The sequence below is a fragment of the Mustela putorius genome, unplaced genomic scaffold, assembly GCF_011764305.1.
Source record: "Mustela putorius furo isolate JIRA1106 unplaced genomic scaffold, ASM1176430v1.1 tig00537248_pilon_pilon_pilon, whole genome shotgun sequence".
NCBI classification, from domain to species: Eukaryota; Metazoa; Chordata; class Mammalia; order Carnivora; family Mustelidae; genus Mustela; species Mustela putorius.
Window position 1 is genome coordinate 3,052,259 of NW_025422387.1, and position 15,728 is coordinate 3,067,986.

At 58.2% G+C, this 15,728-nt stretch overlaps 1 protein-coding gene across 1 annotated transcript in view; it reads left to right on the top strand.

The window, feature by feature from the left end:
- The first annotated feature begins 272 nt into the window (after positions 1-272).
- The window catches only part of NCOR2 (nuclear receptor corepressor 2), a 206,997-nt gene continuing 191,541 nt past the window's right edge, over positions 273-15,728 (top strand). Inside the window, exon 1 of the mRNA XM_045073531.1 lies at positions 273-537. The gene's annotated coding sequence lies outside the window, so the exon portion shown is untranslated. The remainder of the gene's footprint in view (positions 538-15,728) is intronic.

Below are 15,728 nucleotides of genomic sequence, written 5' to 3' on the forward strand. Positions count from 1 at the left end.
GCCCTTTAAGGAGCCCGAGGGGGCCGGGCCGGGGCGCGTCGGTGCGGGCGGGGAGTCGGGAGCTAGGAGGCCGAGCCACCGCCTCCCGGGCTCCCGCCCCGCCCCCTCCTCCCCCTCCCGCCGCCGCCGCCGCCGCCGCCGCCGCCGCCGCCACCGCCGCCACCGCCGCCGCCGCCGCCGCCGCCGCCGCACCGCCGCCGTCGCTACCGCCGCCGCCGCCGCCGCCGCACCGCCGCCGCCGCCGCCGTCGCCGCCCGGGAGCGGAGCCGCGGGCAGGCCGGGCCGCACCGGAGCCCCGCGTCCGCGCGCGCCCCGCCCGAGCCGTGCGCCCGCGCCCTGCGACGCGCGATGCGCTCCAAGTTGCGGGCCGGGGACCCTGGGCAGGCGCCCTAGGAGGCGGCGGCGGGAGGATCGCGCCCCGGCTGGAGGCCGGGCCTGCTGCGCGCCCCCAGCCCGTTCGGCACCGCCACTTGCCTGAGCGCCCCAGCGGCCCGAGCGCGCCCCGAGCCCGGGCGCCGCCGCCGCCGCCTCAGCGAGGTGAGTTGGGGCCGGGGGTCCCCGCAGAGGGCCGGGGGGAGGCGCGGGGCGCGCTTCCGGGGGATCAGGGGAAGATCGGGCGGCGCACGCGGCGGAGTTGGCGGGGCCCCTGCACTCCTGAGTTTGCGCTCTCGGGGGGTGGCCTGCTAGGGAGCGAGGCGCCCCATAGACACTGCGGCCCGCATGCGTGGGGGCGCTGGGGAACTTAGGGGAACTCCAGCTGCCCTGCGAGGGGGCGGGAAGGAGGGAAGTGGCGTGGGGGTGGACCGGCGGGGGGGACGCCCTGGAATTGCGCCGGGCAGCCCCCCCACCGTGTGCCCCGGCCCTGTGGGCATGGCCGCCGTGCGCCTCCCTCCTCCCCAAGTAGACCCAGGCTTGGGGGTGACACTGCGTCTTATTTTCCAGCAGGCAGCGCGGGCTTGGGGAGCCCCTGGAGATGGCACCCCGTGCTCCCCGGCCTGGCCGCTCTGGAAGGGCGCATGGCGGGTTCCGGCCAGCTGGGGCCGGGGGCTGGCGGGGGCAGCTCCTGAGCGAGGGAGCAGAGGGCACTGGGTTGGGGGGGGGTCCCTCCGGGAGAGGCGCCCCTCGTTCCCCCCTCCCCCGCGGGCTGGTGTTCCTGCTGTCTGGGCCTGCCTCCCGCGGCTGGTGACGCCTCATTGGGCCGCCTCCTGGTCCCTCCCCCGGGCTGTGCGGATACTTGGGATGCCACTAGTTTGGGAAGTTGGAATTCAGAGCTGATCCCACTTGGGCTGGACCCGGAGGCCCCAGGCCCTAGTGCTGGGGGAGCCTCCCCGGAGACCTGCAGTGGGGGGCACTCGTGGGGCGCGCCTTCCTCACCCCAGGCGCTTGCAGAAAAAAGCCTGAGGGAGGGAGAGAGGGCAGGGCGGGCGGGAGGAGGGAGAGACATGCTGTACCTGTGAGCTGCCGTCGCCCGGGCCCAATTAGCGTGGGGCGCCCGGCGTTATTTTTACATTGTAGGTTTATTTTTTTGGAAGCTAGTGTCCTCCCGCCGCCTGTCGCGCGCTCCGGCTCGGCTCTGCGAGGGTCTGGTGCAGGGAGCGGAGGCGGATCTGTTCTGTCGGCTCAGCCTCCTCCCTTCCTCCCCCTCCTCCTCCCCCCTGTTGGTGAGAACTGGTTTTATTATGATTATTTTTTTCCCCCCTTTTGCAGATTTGGAGGAAGGATGTGTGAGGGAGGGCGGGGGGGGGTGGGAAGGGGAGAGGAACCCTGTGGGCTGGTTGGGGGAGTTCTCTACACGTTGGGATGTGTTATCGGTGGCCTTGACTTTGCCCTTTTTTTAAAAAACGAGATCTGGGTCCTCGCGGCTGCTTTGATACAAGGGGCTCTCAGGGCCAGGCGCGAGCTGGGAGGGCGTCCCAGGGCATTGTTGTGTACCTCGTCGTGGGTGGCCTTTTTTTTTTTTTTTTTTTTGGTTTTGGATGTGGTGGGGGAAGCAATCAGAGAAAGGAAGAGATGTGAGCCTGGATAGCCAGCCTTTCACTGCCTACTCTGCAACTCAACTCCCTGGGTTCGAATCTTTCTTTTGTCACTTTCTTGGCAAATTACTTAACCTCTCTGTGCCTTAGGCTTCTCAGCTGCAAAGTGGGGTACCATATTCCCGAGTTCCTAGGGTTGTTGTGAGAACCAAGAGTGGTAATCCCTAGAACGTATTTGTGTGAATGTTACTATGACCACTTCGTTGTTATTATTACTATTACTAGGTTCTAAAACTTGGACTTTAATCCAACAAACTAGAGATCTTGAGAGACGGGGCCGACTTGCCTTTTGCTGGGGAGTGGGGGATCTCGTGGAGGAAGGATGCTTTCTTCTCCCCACCCCCCACCCCGCCCCCCACTCCGCTTTTCCCGGTTGCGGAGCCGGGCAGGTGGTGCCTTCAGCCCATTGAGCAGATGCGAAGACCGAGCCTGGTGGAGGGGTGCGCGCAGGTCCTGGAGCAGGTGCGGAGCGGTGAGGGTATCCCGGGCGCTGTCTGGCTTCCCCGCCGCCGCCGCCTTGTCCCTGCTTGGAAATTTACCGCCGCCGCCGGGTGCCCAGGGAGTCTGCGGTGCCCAGACGTGGGGGCGGGAGCTGAACCGGGGCCCCAGCCCTGGCCTCTTCCCACTGAGCTATTTATGCTTGCTCTGGGATCAATACTATTGATAAATCCATGTAAATGGTAATGTGGCTGTCAGGTCCCGGTGAGGGATGGAGACCCCTCTTGGGGCTGCCCGCATCTCCCCCCTCCCTGGGCGAGGGTTCGGCTACGTGGGAAGGATTTATTTGGCATAATCCGTTCTTTTCCCCCAATTAATAATACTTATACCACCTCCTAAAGATTTCTGGGAGCTCTGCAAATTCGCATCTAGCTGCGACCCTAGGAGGGCAAGGATTGTTCTCCGGGCAAGGGGGTGGGGGCTCTGCTGGTCGGGGCACTCACCCCTGCCCCCACATTGGAATACCGCCCCAGGAGTCCGGGCCCCCAGCGCCTTGCCTGCCTTGCCATTCAGGCTGCGTGAGCAGGCTGCCTGGCCGGGACACCCCCCCCTCCACTCCTCTGCCTCACTGTGGGGTGTTCTCTGTTCCCAACCCCCACCTGAGGCCTGTTGGGTGAGGTTGTGAGATTGGGGGGGGTCCACCTACAGAGAACCCAGCCAGAGGAGCTCCTGTCCAGGAGAAGCAGAAGCGGCCCAGGCAGGAGAGCTCAGCCCTTCCCTCCCACAGCTCTCCCCGCGAAGCACCCCCACGGCACTCTGCCTCTGACAAGAGAGGGTTGAGAGCTTTTATTTGTGTCTGTTTTTCCCTTCTCTGTTTCCTTTTCATGTCTCAGACGCCAACAGCCGCCTCCCCAGGTGATACCTCTGAGGGAACAGCTTGTGGGAGCTGGTAATTCCTGCTCCAGGGCCCCCGGGGGAGGGTGCCAGGAGGGGGTCTGGGGAGGGCCAGGGGCCCAGGGGCGGGCCAGGCTGTCATCTTAGAAGGCCTTGTCCCATGGGGGTATGTTGGGGGGGTCCCCAGGGACATGATGCTTGGGAAGGGTCAACTGGCATCCTTTGAGGATCCTTGGGGGTTGGCAAGGGATTTTATCCCCTGTCAAGCAGTGATACTGTAAAGGCAAATACTGTACAGAGACCCCCCTGCCATGTCAAACGCTCACTGTGTGCCAGGCTGTGCCCTCACCAGGAATCCACATTCATTCACTCTTGGTACCGTGCTGTGAGGTCCTTGCTCTCATGATCCCATTTTATAGATGGTGAAATGGAGGCACAGAGAAGTTTAGTGACTTGCCCAAGGTCACACACTTTGGATGTTGGAAGGAGGGCGAAGACCTGGAATTGATGGTTCCTGGTCTTGCTGGTGCCTCTGCAGCTGCGGCTGCACAGGTTAGGAAGAAAGAAATTATGTTTCTTATTGGAGCAGCACCTATAGATCTTTGCCCCAGGGGGCAGGAGACTGAGAACCTGTTCTCCCCGGGATTTGGGGAGGGGGAAAGTGCCTGCCGCAGGCCCAGGGTTTCTTTGAAGTCTCATTTTATCTTAAACATTCATGCAAATTTGGCATTGGCTCTGGCGGCTGTGTTTATTTTGAAATGAAAACATGGTTTTGAATTATTTAGCAGGGCAGATAACGGGGCTCCAGAAAGTGGCATCTAAGGAGTGCGGCCTGGAGTTTCCTGCACAGGGGGCCGGGCTGGGCTGGACGGCTCTGGGACGTTTCTGTAGCAGGAGACCTTGAGAGGTCCCAAAGAGGAAGGCAGCTTTTTTTCCATTTTACAGATGAGGGTCCTGGGGCCGGGCCAGCCCAAGATCCCGCAGTAGTGTGGCTTTTGCTGACAGTGATCAAAATCATCATGGTTACTCATCTCCCCGGGCTCAGGCGAGGCACCCTGGAGAGAGGCTCTTTGATTTCCTAAAACCGTAAAGAATCATCCTCAACACACAGTAGAGGACAGACCAGGAGTGTTTAGTCCCTGATCCTCATTGGATCAGGTTCTGATGCATTCGAGTCCTGACTTAGCCATGGACACGTGGTGCGCCCAGGGGCTGGCCCCTGCTTCTCCGAGTTTGGGCACCCCGGTCTGTAAGATGGGTGCATGGCTCACGGCTGGTGGGGTCATGGAGAGGATTACAGGGCAGGAAGTGTGAGCACTGGGTTTGGAGTTTGTGTCTGCAGCTTTCAATTGTTATTGACTCTGGGCAAGCGGCTTAACATCTCAGAGCCTCAGTCTGCTCATCTGTAAGATGGGGATGGTGTCTTTATTGCTGTCAGGACCCAATCCCGATGTGTGTCGCCAGAGTTGCTGTTTATTATTTTGGCTTACCCCTTTGGATCGTCAATGCTTCGCTATAGAAGCATTCTACAGGGGATCTGTGGGGTACTGGGCTGTCGCCGATGGGTTGGTTCCATGTTTCTTCTGTCTACAGGGCTGCTTAGAAGGCGGGTGCTGTAACAGAGCAGGGTCTTGGGTTCCCCACACCAGAGCCCTGGTGGCCTGGCCTTTTTGCCTTCCAGAGAGAAGGCTCCTTTTCTATTGGCTGGTTGGTGTGATTGACAGATATGTTCCGCCCCCTCCCTCTGTTCCTGGAGGCTGAGGTTTTGATGACATGGGTCTGGTGGACTTGGAGGGTTTGGGCAGCATGGAGAGTCGGGGAAGGGGTGGCACTGGGGACAGAGGGGATCTCCTAGCTGAGGGCCAGGCTTCCCCTTCGCCTGGGTGCAGGTTCCAGAAAGGGCTTCTTTGAAGTCAGACCTGGGTTCAAATCCTGCCTCCATCAGCTAATGACTCAGGCAAAGTCTCTGACCTTCGAGCCTGGGTTTCCTTATCCTTAAGGAGGCAGTCGTGCCCACTTCTGAGGACAGTGTGGACCAGCAGTGTGCGGTCCGCTTCCGGCCGTGGGGGACAAGTGGTGCGCGCCCGCGCTGCCTGTGGCCACCTAGCACGGGGGGGGGGGGGCTGTTGAGCTCCTGAAATGTGGCTAGCGCGACTGAACTGGTTATTTTATTTCATTTTAATTAACTTAAATTTAAACAGCCACATGTGGCTGTGGCTAATGGCTGCCTGATCAGACAGCTCGGGTCTGGAGGGAGGGAGTCAGAGTTTGTGCATGGGAGCTGGGCTTGGCTCTTAGCATGGATTTTTTTCCTTTTCTGTGTGTCTTGTCTCTGCCCAGTGCCAGCGTGGCACTGTCCTATCTGGGAGCCTCCCCCCACCCCACCTGCCCGACAGCCCCGGGCTGACCCTAGTGCCGACCAGGCTCCTCTGTCCTCTGCCCTTCTCCTGCCCAGGCTCCTGATCTTACTGTCCCCTTCCCGTCCCAACCAGCCTCTGGGGCCGCTCCGTGCAGTCGACCTTTCTGCGACGTGAGGGACTGCGGGGGGAACATTCTAGATCTATCCTGTCCAGCACCATGGCTGCACGTGGCCCTGGGCACTTGAAGTGACTGCAACCAAGGAACAGAATTCCATTTTTTAGGGCACCTGGGTGGCTCAGTGGGTTGAGCCTCTGCCTTCGGCTCAGGTCATGATCTCGGGATCTTAGGATTGAGCCCCGCATTGGGCTCTTTGCTTAGTGGGGAGCCTGATTCCTCCTCTCTCCTCTCTCTCTGCCTGCCTCTCTGGCTACTGGTGATCTCTGTCTGTCAAATAAATAAAATCTTTAAAAAAAAAAAAGAATCCCATTTTTTATTTTATTTTAATATGTTTAACTAGCCCCCTGTGGCCTGTGGCCACTGTCCCCTTTGGGCGGCATGGTTTTAGTGCCTTGCCTTCTCTGTGGACTCGGACCCAAACGTGTTTTCAGACCACGGGCGGAGCCTTCTCTTCTTGGCCCTAGAGGCAGTAGGCCCGAGTGTCCCCGAGGCTGGGAGCTCTGTGCCCAGACTTCCCCACTTGTGTCCCTGCAAAGAGAGGGCAGCCCTCGCTCCTGAGGGCTGAGCTCTGGGGCCTGGACCTCCAACCTGGCTGGGCTCACAGAGGGGATCGTCTGCAAAGCCCCCTTGTCTGTTTTCATGAGTGCACATAGGTAGGAAGGCCTGCTGCTCATAAGTGTTCCATAGTTTTTTCTGCTACATAATTAATGCATTATGTAATAACTAGATTAATTTTTTTGTTGTTGTGGGGGGGGGGGACATAATGATGCTGTCTATTGTCATTGGAAAAATAGAAGAAACTAAAAAGTAATTCACTCAAAACTCTCTGCCGCCTGTTTGGGGCTTTATAAAAACGAACTTTTGTGAGAGAAACCGCACGGGTCTGTTAGGAAGTTCAAGCAGCTCACAAAGGCGTCCAGGGAAGTCGTCCGGTTTCTGCCCTCCCAGTCTCTGCCCCCCGAGGCAGACGTGCACAGGTAAAGTTTCCCCTCCGAGACACTCTGGGCCTCTGCCTGCCTTCGATGGACACAAATATCACACCTCGTTCACGTCTCGCTTTCGTCCCCTAAAATAAAACGTATCTTGGAGCTCATTCCGGAACACATAGAGCAGCTGTCAGCAAACTTCTGCCCACAGGCCGACACCAGCCCACCTCCCGTTTATTTTTTGGGATGTGGGAGGGGCAGAGAGTGAGGGACACTCTTAAGCAGGCTCCAGGCCCAGTGCAGAGCCTGATGCGGGGCTCGATCTCATGACCCTGAGATGCTGACCTGAGCCAAAATCAAGAGTCAGAAGCTCAACAGACTGAGCCACTCCTGCGGCCCCCACCTCCTGTTTTTCTGGGGTGTGCAAGCTAAGAGTGGTTTTTGTATTTTTTAACGGCTGAAAAAAGAAAAAAACCAAATAATATTTTGTGATCTGTGAAATTGAATGAAATTTAGATTTCAGTGTCCGTAAGAAAGCTTTATTGGAACACAGCTATGCCCATGCGTGAAGGTGTTGCCTGAGTCTGTTTTCAAGGTATAGATGAAAAATTGTGGGGTTGTGACAGAGGCCCGAAGGCCTCGCGAGGCCTGACGTCTTGACTGCCAGCCCATCTCATTTTTTCTGACTTCAGCATGACCTCCCGGGGGTCTTGCTGTTGAAGAAACTGGGGGCCCAGAGAGGACTGTGAGTTGAAGGGTCAAACCGAGCAGGCCCTTAAAGTCCCTCCTGTTGGCCTGGCTAACTGTTCTTGCCGAGTGTTGCTGACGCTCTGGTTACAGCTGACTGTTGTAGGATTCAGTGGGCAAAGGGGGGACGTTGAGGCAGCAGGCAGTCTGGACCGATTTCTCTGCCGTGTGGCGCTACGTGGTCGCTGAAACTGCTTCTGGGCAGTGCTCTGGGGTGTCCACAATTTTGGACGAGCCACTTCCTACCCGTCTTGTTCCCTCTTCGCTTGGGCCGTCAGGAGACTCGGAGCCAGATGTGCAGTCTGTGTTCAGCAGTCTGGTCTGGTCTTTCTGGTCTGTGTTTCTGTTTTACCCGCTTCATTCTGATTTTACAGTACTTTGTCCCCGGTTTTTCTCTTTGCCCTGACTTCGCTCTCTGATAGTATCTTACCATATGCATTCCTGAAAGTTGTCTCATCTCTGGAGGGGCACCCAGGAGCAGACAGAAGTACAGAAAAGGAAAATGCTTTGTAAGGTGTTTCCATGCTTGTGTCCCGTGGGTGCCTGTAGAGTGCTGGGTCACCTCACCCGGGGAGGTTACACCCAGAGTCTCCTGACAGATGATCCCAGGAGGAAACCAAGGCCTGACCCTGTGGAGGGTTTGAACCAAGGTCAGACCCTGGGTGATAAGCAGGATCTTTACATGTGCATGTTGGGCTGGATTTGGGAAGATGACAGTGAGTGACTTGCAAGGTGGAAGATGTCCCCAGTGGAGGGCCCTGGGGGAAAGCCCTGGAGTGGAGCAGGTGTCAATGCTCACCCCCCCCCCCCCCGGCGTCAAGTGTCACTTCTGTCTCTTCCCTGTCTGGGGCCCTGGGGCCCAGGGCTCTCGGAATTTTGGGATGGCAGTCCTGTGGGCATGTCCACAGTGAGGAACCCTGGGCCATCTCTTCTGGCCTCTTTGCTCTGCTGATGATTTCAGATGCTTCTGCTCCCTCCGGCCAACCCTGGGGAATTTCTTGGAGCTGGGAAGGAAGTGGGGGAAAGACTGCTCTATAGGGTGGGTTGTAGGAAGTGGGATTCGATGAGACTGGCCAGCTTGCCTGTGTGTGTACCCGTGCACATGCTGCCAGTGCGAGCGTGTGCACTGGGCTGGGGGGCTAGAAGTCTGGGAGGCTCTTGGGGGTCAACCCGTCCTCCAGCCTGGTGGCTGAGGCTGTCTACCGCTTGTCTCCCAGGGTTGGCCCCCAGCTCTGATTCCCGGGTCTGCCTCCTGCTGGCTGTGTGACGTGACCTGGAAGAGTAGCGGAGCCTCTGTGTGGCTCCTCAGTTTACCCACCAGTGAAATGGGGTGATGAATGACACACATCCTCACAGGTCGTGGTAAAGCCGAGGGGGCTGGGGGCCATCCGAGGCCGAGGTGCTCCTGCAGCCTGGGACTGTCCTCCCCCTCCTCTCCGTGGCTCAAGCACCCAGGGAGCCCAGGCAACTGGGTGCCCATGGCTCATGGATGTCCCTCGGCCCTCACGCCCATGCTTGTCCCCATTTGGACCCCGGTCCTTCCTCACATCAGATGCTTGTCCTGGGCTTCCTTCTGGCGTGTGGCGTGTGGCGCACGGGCCAGAGACCCTGGGTGGCCCACACTGCCCTCTGGTGTGGTTGCCTCCCTGCGTGCAGCAGCCCCCTCCCCCATCTCCCCACCGACATCCAGTGTGGCGGGGCCCCAGGGGTGCTGAGCCTTGACCTTACTCAGAGCCCTGAGGGCTTCCCACCACTTCTCACTGCCTTGGAGGCCTGTCTGCCCCCCCCCCCCGACCTCTGACCTCCCCTCTGCGCTAGGCTGGTGGCTGGTGGAGGGGCTCTGGCCACGCAGGGCGGTGGGGTGCGGGGGAGGGCTGGAATTTTCTTTGTGGCCTAGGGAGCCTCTCTGGGAGATGCTGTCAGTCAGGAGGCCTGGAGGCCGGCCCGGAGGACCCGGGGGTGGTGCAGCCCGACCCCACGGGGAGGGGTTGCCCCGGAGGCTCCTGCTTGTCCTCACGCTGAACTCCAGTGCCCGCCGCAGACCCTCCGGGAGCATCGCCCGGGGCCGCGGTGGTGTCTCCGTGGCCATGGCAACCGCCTGGCACCAGGGCCCTGCTCGTTAGGCTAACGAGGCAAGGCTGCTGGGCCGGGGTGGGGAGGCCGGGGACGCGCCGCCCCAGGGCTTGGCCCAGCTTGACTGGCAGGCCACCGAGCCAGAAGCGGGGCCCAGCAGGCATCAGGGCCCCCCCTCTGGGGTCCTAGGGGCTTGGGCCAGGCGCACGGGATGGGCTTCTGGTGGGCACTGGGTGTGGTGGTGACTCGTGGTTAGCTGCCATGACCAGCTGAACCGGCTGGGGAGGTGGGGAACGTAAGCAGGGAGTGGGTGCCCCACTTTCACCCCCCCCTCCCCTCTGCCCTCCTGAATAGTTTTAGGCATTTTCACTTTCCCCCACCTCTGCTCCCTGTGCCCCATCTAGGCCATTGTACCGGGTCAAATAGTGCCCCTCAAATTCGTGTTCCCCCTGAAGTTCAGAGTGGGACCTTACGTGGAGATAGAGTTGTTGCACTTGTACCTGAGATGGGGCCCTGCTGGAGGAGGGTGGGCCCCAAATCCACGGAGATCCACGGAGATCCACGGAGAAGACGTTCCCCTCCCCCCCACGGAGTCTCTGGAAGGAACCACCCTGCTGACACCCGCAGAGCTGAGCGCCCGGGCTTTCGGATAACAAGGCAACAAGCCTCGGTTTCCGCATCCATAAAATGGGCACAGTCAGATTACTTGTGTGGGAAAGGCGCTGAGGGGTTGAGCAAGGCCCTGCGCAAGGGGGCACAGGGCAGGCCTCGATGCGGGTTGGCTTGTGCTGTTGGTAGTGGCTTAACCGTTGGTAGTGCTGTTGGTAGTTGGTTTAACCTGCTGAGTCTGTGGTCGTTTATTACAGCAGCAGGAGGAAACTCAGACACGGCCTGCATCTACCCTGAGAACCAGCAGCCGGGAGCAACGTGGTCATTTATTTTTTTATTTAAAAAAAAAAAAAAGAAGATTTCATTTATTTTATTATTTTATTCATTCAGCAGGATGTTCCCTTTGCTGTGGTTTTGGAGGAAGGTTGGGACATCACAGCCAGATGACCCCAGGTGCCTCGGGGACTTAAAGCCTGTGTTGCACAGACAGGTGACCTCTGGGTGCTGGCCTGAGCTGACTCCTTTCTGGCCTGTGCTCCCTGACCCCCACAGGGCAGCTCTCTGGGGAGCCCAGACTAGGCTCAGGCAGCCTCTGGAGGGATTCAGGTCTTCTGTCTGCTGGGCGAGGAGAGAGACTCGTTAACTCCAAGAAACCCGGGGCCTGAGGACACCTTCCTTTGTTGGACAGGTTCTGTCACTTGGTGCCTCAGTTTCTGCATCTGTAAAAATGGGGATAGCTGCATGCCCTGCATCATGGGGGAGCGGCGCGGATTAGGGTGTTTGGGGTGACCTCCGATGACCTGCTCTAGGTGGTGTACATGCCAGCTCCTGTCTTACCCTCTGTGTCTGGTCTCTGGGCAGGGTTAGGTGGGGACGGGGTGCTTTGGAAAGGGTCCTGAGCTGGGTGGGACACTGGGCAAGCTCTCGGAGCGCCTGCTTTACGGTCGCTCAGTTACGTCCCACAGTGGCCAGAACTGGTCCTTTCCCTGCTTCCTGATAGGGAAACCGAGGCACGTGGGTGTCCGCCATGCACGCTCCGGGCACGTAGCTCGTAAGTGCCTTCTGCAGGGGGATGTTGTCACAGGCAGGGTCTGGCCTTTCCTCGGCTCTCCCTTGCCCTTGGATTGTGGGTATGAGGCGGAGGGTGGCCTGGGGGCACTGTGTATCCAGCCCTGCGTGCCTCTGCCCACTCTCTGCCCCAGCCCAGCCTGTCCCCCTTGGGGGTCACCCTTGCCGTCTCCTGGGCTGTGGCTGGCTGTGCCGTGCAGGAAGCTGACCCCGCTGTCTGGGCTATAAATAGCAGCTTCTGCGCTGCGGCGGGCAGGAAGCTGCGTCTCATGGTACCTGGGCTCCGGCCGCTGCCCCCTTGCCGCAGCGCCTCCTGGCACCGTCCTTCTCCTGGTGGGAGCGCCAGAGCGGAAGCATGTGTGCACCCTGGGCGTTGTGTTGCAGGTTTGCTGTGTGACCTTTGTGCTCTCCTTGCCCTCTCTGTGCCCCTGAGCCCTCTGTGCATCCTGTGCTGTGAAGAGTGCCCCCAGGGTGTCTGGGTGGTGACTGGGGAGGTGTGGAGGGCAGGGTTGGTGGTTTGTTGTTGAGAAGGGGGGGCGGGTGGTTTTTACCCTGGAGGTGGGGGACGTTAGCGGGAGGGGCTTATGGGGGAATCTGGAGAGGGGACATGGGACCTATCTAGATGGCTGTTGGGGAGCCTGATGAGGTGGAGCTGCCTGGAGGGTCCTGGACTGGGAGATGGACCGTGGCTTGGGCCCTGGGCGTTAGAGACCCACCTCGACTGCTGGGTCCTGGGTGATGCTGGCACAGCCTCTCAGGGCCTCGGCATGGTCTTCAGATGTCCCGGCAGGCAAGAGACACACAAGGCTTTCAAGCAAGAGAGAGCCATTTCACTCTGCGCCCTGTTGTCTTCTGTGTTTTCATGGGTCACATTGTTCATGTCATTGTACTGTTAGGGGGTAGCACTGGTTTTGTCCCTCTCTGGACTGTCTGGTCCTTGGGTGCCCTGGCTCCTGGAATTTCCCAAATGGCTCTGATCCTGGGCACACTGGTGGCCTCTGCCTTCCTGGTCCCTGCGGACCACGCTGCCCCTTTTCCTGGCAGATTCCAGCTGCCCGGTGAAGGCTGATAAGGCTTGATCATTCGGACATTTCTCCGAGCAGGTCAGCTGTGCCTTGCAAAGCCTTCCGCCTTCACAGAGGTCATAGGCTTGTTGGTGCCCACATGCTTCTCGGCCTAGGGTGCCCGAGTGGATCAGGGGAGGTCTCCGCAGAGTGGCTTTCCTGGTCTCAATCTTGCTGAACTGCGGGATGTCCCGGAGGGCCATCTGTGACTGGTCCAAAAAAAGAAAGAAACCTTGCCGAAGAGTATCGATTAAGGAGTTACTGGTGGTCGTCCTAGAGGGGGAGGTCTCTAGTGATAAGCCACATGGCTCTGCCTGATTCACATTTTCATCAAAAGCGAGACTCGGCCTTGCTGGGGGACGTTTCCACTGTGCAGGTGACAGAACTAGGCTTGCCCGCTCGGGCCCTGCAGGAGTGCAGAGACTGAGTCACGTGGACCCCGCGGTTGCTTTCGGAGTTCAGGCTTTGTCAGGGGTCGCCTGTAGGAGCAGTTTCCTCGAAGCCTAGACCTTTGGAGCCTGTGGTCAGGAGCTTAGTGGTGTCTCCCACAGTGGCCCCTGTCCTGGTCCCCAGCAACGGTGAATGTATTGTCACACAGCAAAGGGGTATTAATCCCCGCCGTGGCTGGCTGGGATTGAGGCTTCCCGCCAGCCGACCTTGAGATGGGGAAGTTCGCCTGGATAATCCTGGGGGCCTCAAAGTCCTCACGAGAGTCCTTAAAAGGAGGAAGCAGGAGGTCAGAGCCAGACTGAGACACTCTCTAATGCTGTCTTTGAAGATGAAGAAGGGGTGTGGGGCCAAGAACGGCAGGCAGCCTCTGGACGTGGGGAGAAGCCAGGAACAAATTGTCCCACGGAGCCTCGGAAGGAGCACAGCCCTGCTGACACCTTGACTTGTAGCCCGGTTTTTGGACTTCTGACCTCCAGAACGCGAGAATATATTTTACGCTGGTTTAACCTGCCACGTCTGTGGTCGTTTATTACAGCAGCAGGAGGAAACTCAGACAGGGCCTGCATCTACCCTGAGAACCAGCAGCCGGGAGCAACGTGGTCATTTATTTTTTTATTTAAAAAAAAGAAGATTTCATTTATTTATTTGAGAAAGAGAGTGGGAGCATGTGAGCAGGGAAGGGGCAGAGGGAGAGGGAGAGAATCTCAAGCAGGCTCCGTGCTGAGTGCAGAGCCTGACACGGGGCTCGATCCCACAACCCTGGGATCATGGCCTGAGCGGAAATCAAGAGTCAGATCTCAACTGACAGCACCATCCAGGTGCCTCACAACATGGTCATTTAGACGCTGGTGCATCCCAACTGCCAGTGACCTTGGAGTCAGGTGACGGCTCAGAGTCTCGGCCTTGACCTGGGGCTGTGGGTGAGGGATTTGGGGCCAAGAGAGTGAGTCGCAAACTGTTAAGGGCCATGCTAGGGAAAAAAATGAAATAAGAAAAATGTCTGGAAGCAGTGAGATGACCCTTTGGAAGCTTTGGAGAGGGGAAGGGGTGGTGTGCGGTGGGGTTGTTGGTTTGTGTGTGTGTGTGTTTCTTTTTTCTTGATTCCTTCAAATCCAGTGGGGGCATCTGATCCCTGTGGTGGCCAGAAAAATAGTACGTCCCCAGAGCCCCGGATGATTCTTCTGGGTGGGGTGTCCCAGGGGGCAGGTGTTCCAGATTCTCGGAACAGACAGGTGATGCCCCACGCTGCTTCCTTCCCGGCTTTATTGAAAAGAGGAAGAAAATGGCCCACACCTCTGGCCCTGAAGGCCTCTGGGCCTGCGTCCAGAAACCTGAACCCTGCAATTAAATGAAACTAGATCCTTAGGTGGGGAGAGCTTCTCCTGCCAGGAGAGGCTCCAGAGACCAGGCCCTGGGGACCTGCTGCTGGTGTATGGACGATGGGGGGTCCGGCGGGGGGGGGGGGAGGCAGGTAGAGAAACTGCCCCAGGGGAAAGGGAAAGGGTGAGAATGCGCCAGCCAGCTTGGGTCCACGAAGCTGGGCTCAGGGCTCCAGCCGAGGTGGCCGCTTTTTAGTAAAACAAAAAATTGAGAGGCACCTGGGTGGCTCAGTGGGTTAAGCCTCTGCCTTCAGCTCAGGTCATGATCTCAGAGGCCTGGGATCGAGTCCCGCTTCGGTCGTCTCTCTGCTTAGCAGGGAGCCTGCTTCCCCTGTCTCTGTCTCTGCCTACTTGTGATCTCTCTTTCTCTCTGTTAAAATAAATAAATAAAATCTTAAAAAAAAAATGCAGGTGACTTTCCAGTCACCCGAGTCCCCTCGCTGGAGACTTCTACTTCTCAGCTAGACATGTGCTCTTCTAATCCATGTTTTTAATGCTTCACGGGCTTCCGTGCGGATCCCTGCATGGCCCGGGGCCCTGTCTCCTCCCTGGGCTGAAAGAATGCACGTGGACGTGGTTTTCTGTGGGCGCTACTAAGGTGAGCCGTGGGACTCTGCCGGTTTTGTAGGTCAAAAGTGGTCGAATATTGACAACTTTTGTGTAATTCAAGCTAGTAATTTCCTGTCCGTGCTGGGCAGGCCACGGAGTGGAGTGACGACCCGCAGGGATTTTGATGGCTCGTGGGGTCCTATCCCTGCTCTCCACCCCCCCCTCCCATGGCCTCCCACCAGCTGTGAAGCCTGAGGCATATTACCATATCATTTTCTGTGTCTTGGTTTCCCTATATGTAGAGCGGGGTTCGAAACGCTGCCTCCGTTCTGGATGTGTTTTGTGGATGAGAAGTAGTAATGCACAAGGCGTTTAAAACTGTGGGCTGTTGTTGTCATTACTGTTATTATGTATTCTTTTTTTAATTAGGATTTTTTTAGCCTGTTGGTGCAGCTCGCTTGATCTGGATCTCCCTGGATTTTACCTCCTGTAGAGGTGGTATTTTGTTGCGATGTATAATCGGTGTGTTCTCCCACAGAGATGCCGCTTGAGTTGACGGCAGCGGTCTTTGGACGGACCTTCTCCGAGCGCCTCGGGGCGCTCACGTGCGTCCCGTCTCCTCTGTCCCCAGGACTGGAATCTTCGGCTTGTGGCCTTTCCAGATACTCCACCAGCAAGTGCTTCCCCAGGGGCTGCACTGGCCGACCCTCTGTGCTCTGGCAGGGGTAGGATCTCCCTACGGCCAAGCCCTTGGGTAGGGCGTGCCACGGTGTGATAGCTGCCTTACCAAATTTTGGTTTTTAGAAGCAGAACAAACGTGTTCTCTGTAAGTTGGGAAATTAAGAAATAGAAAGCCTGCACATAAAAAAAAAAAAAAAATCCGACCACATTCCTACCCCCCAGAGAGCGAGCGTTGGCATCTTGGACGGATGTGGGTTTTGACAAAAAGGACCAGCTCTG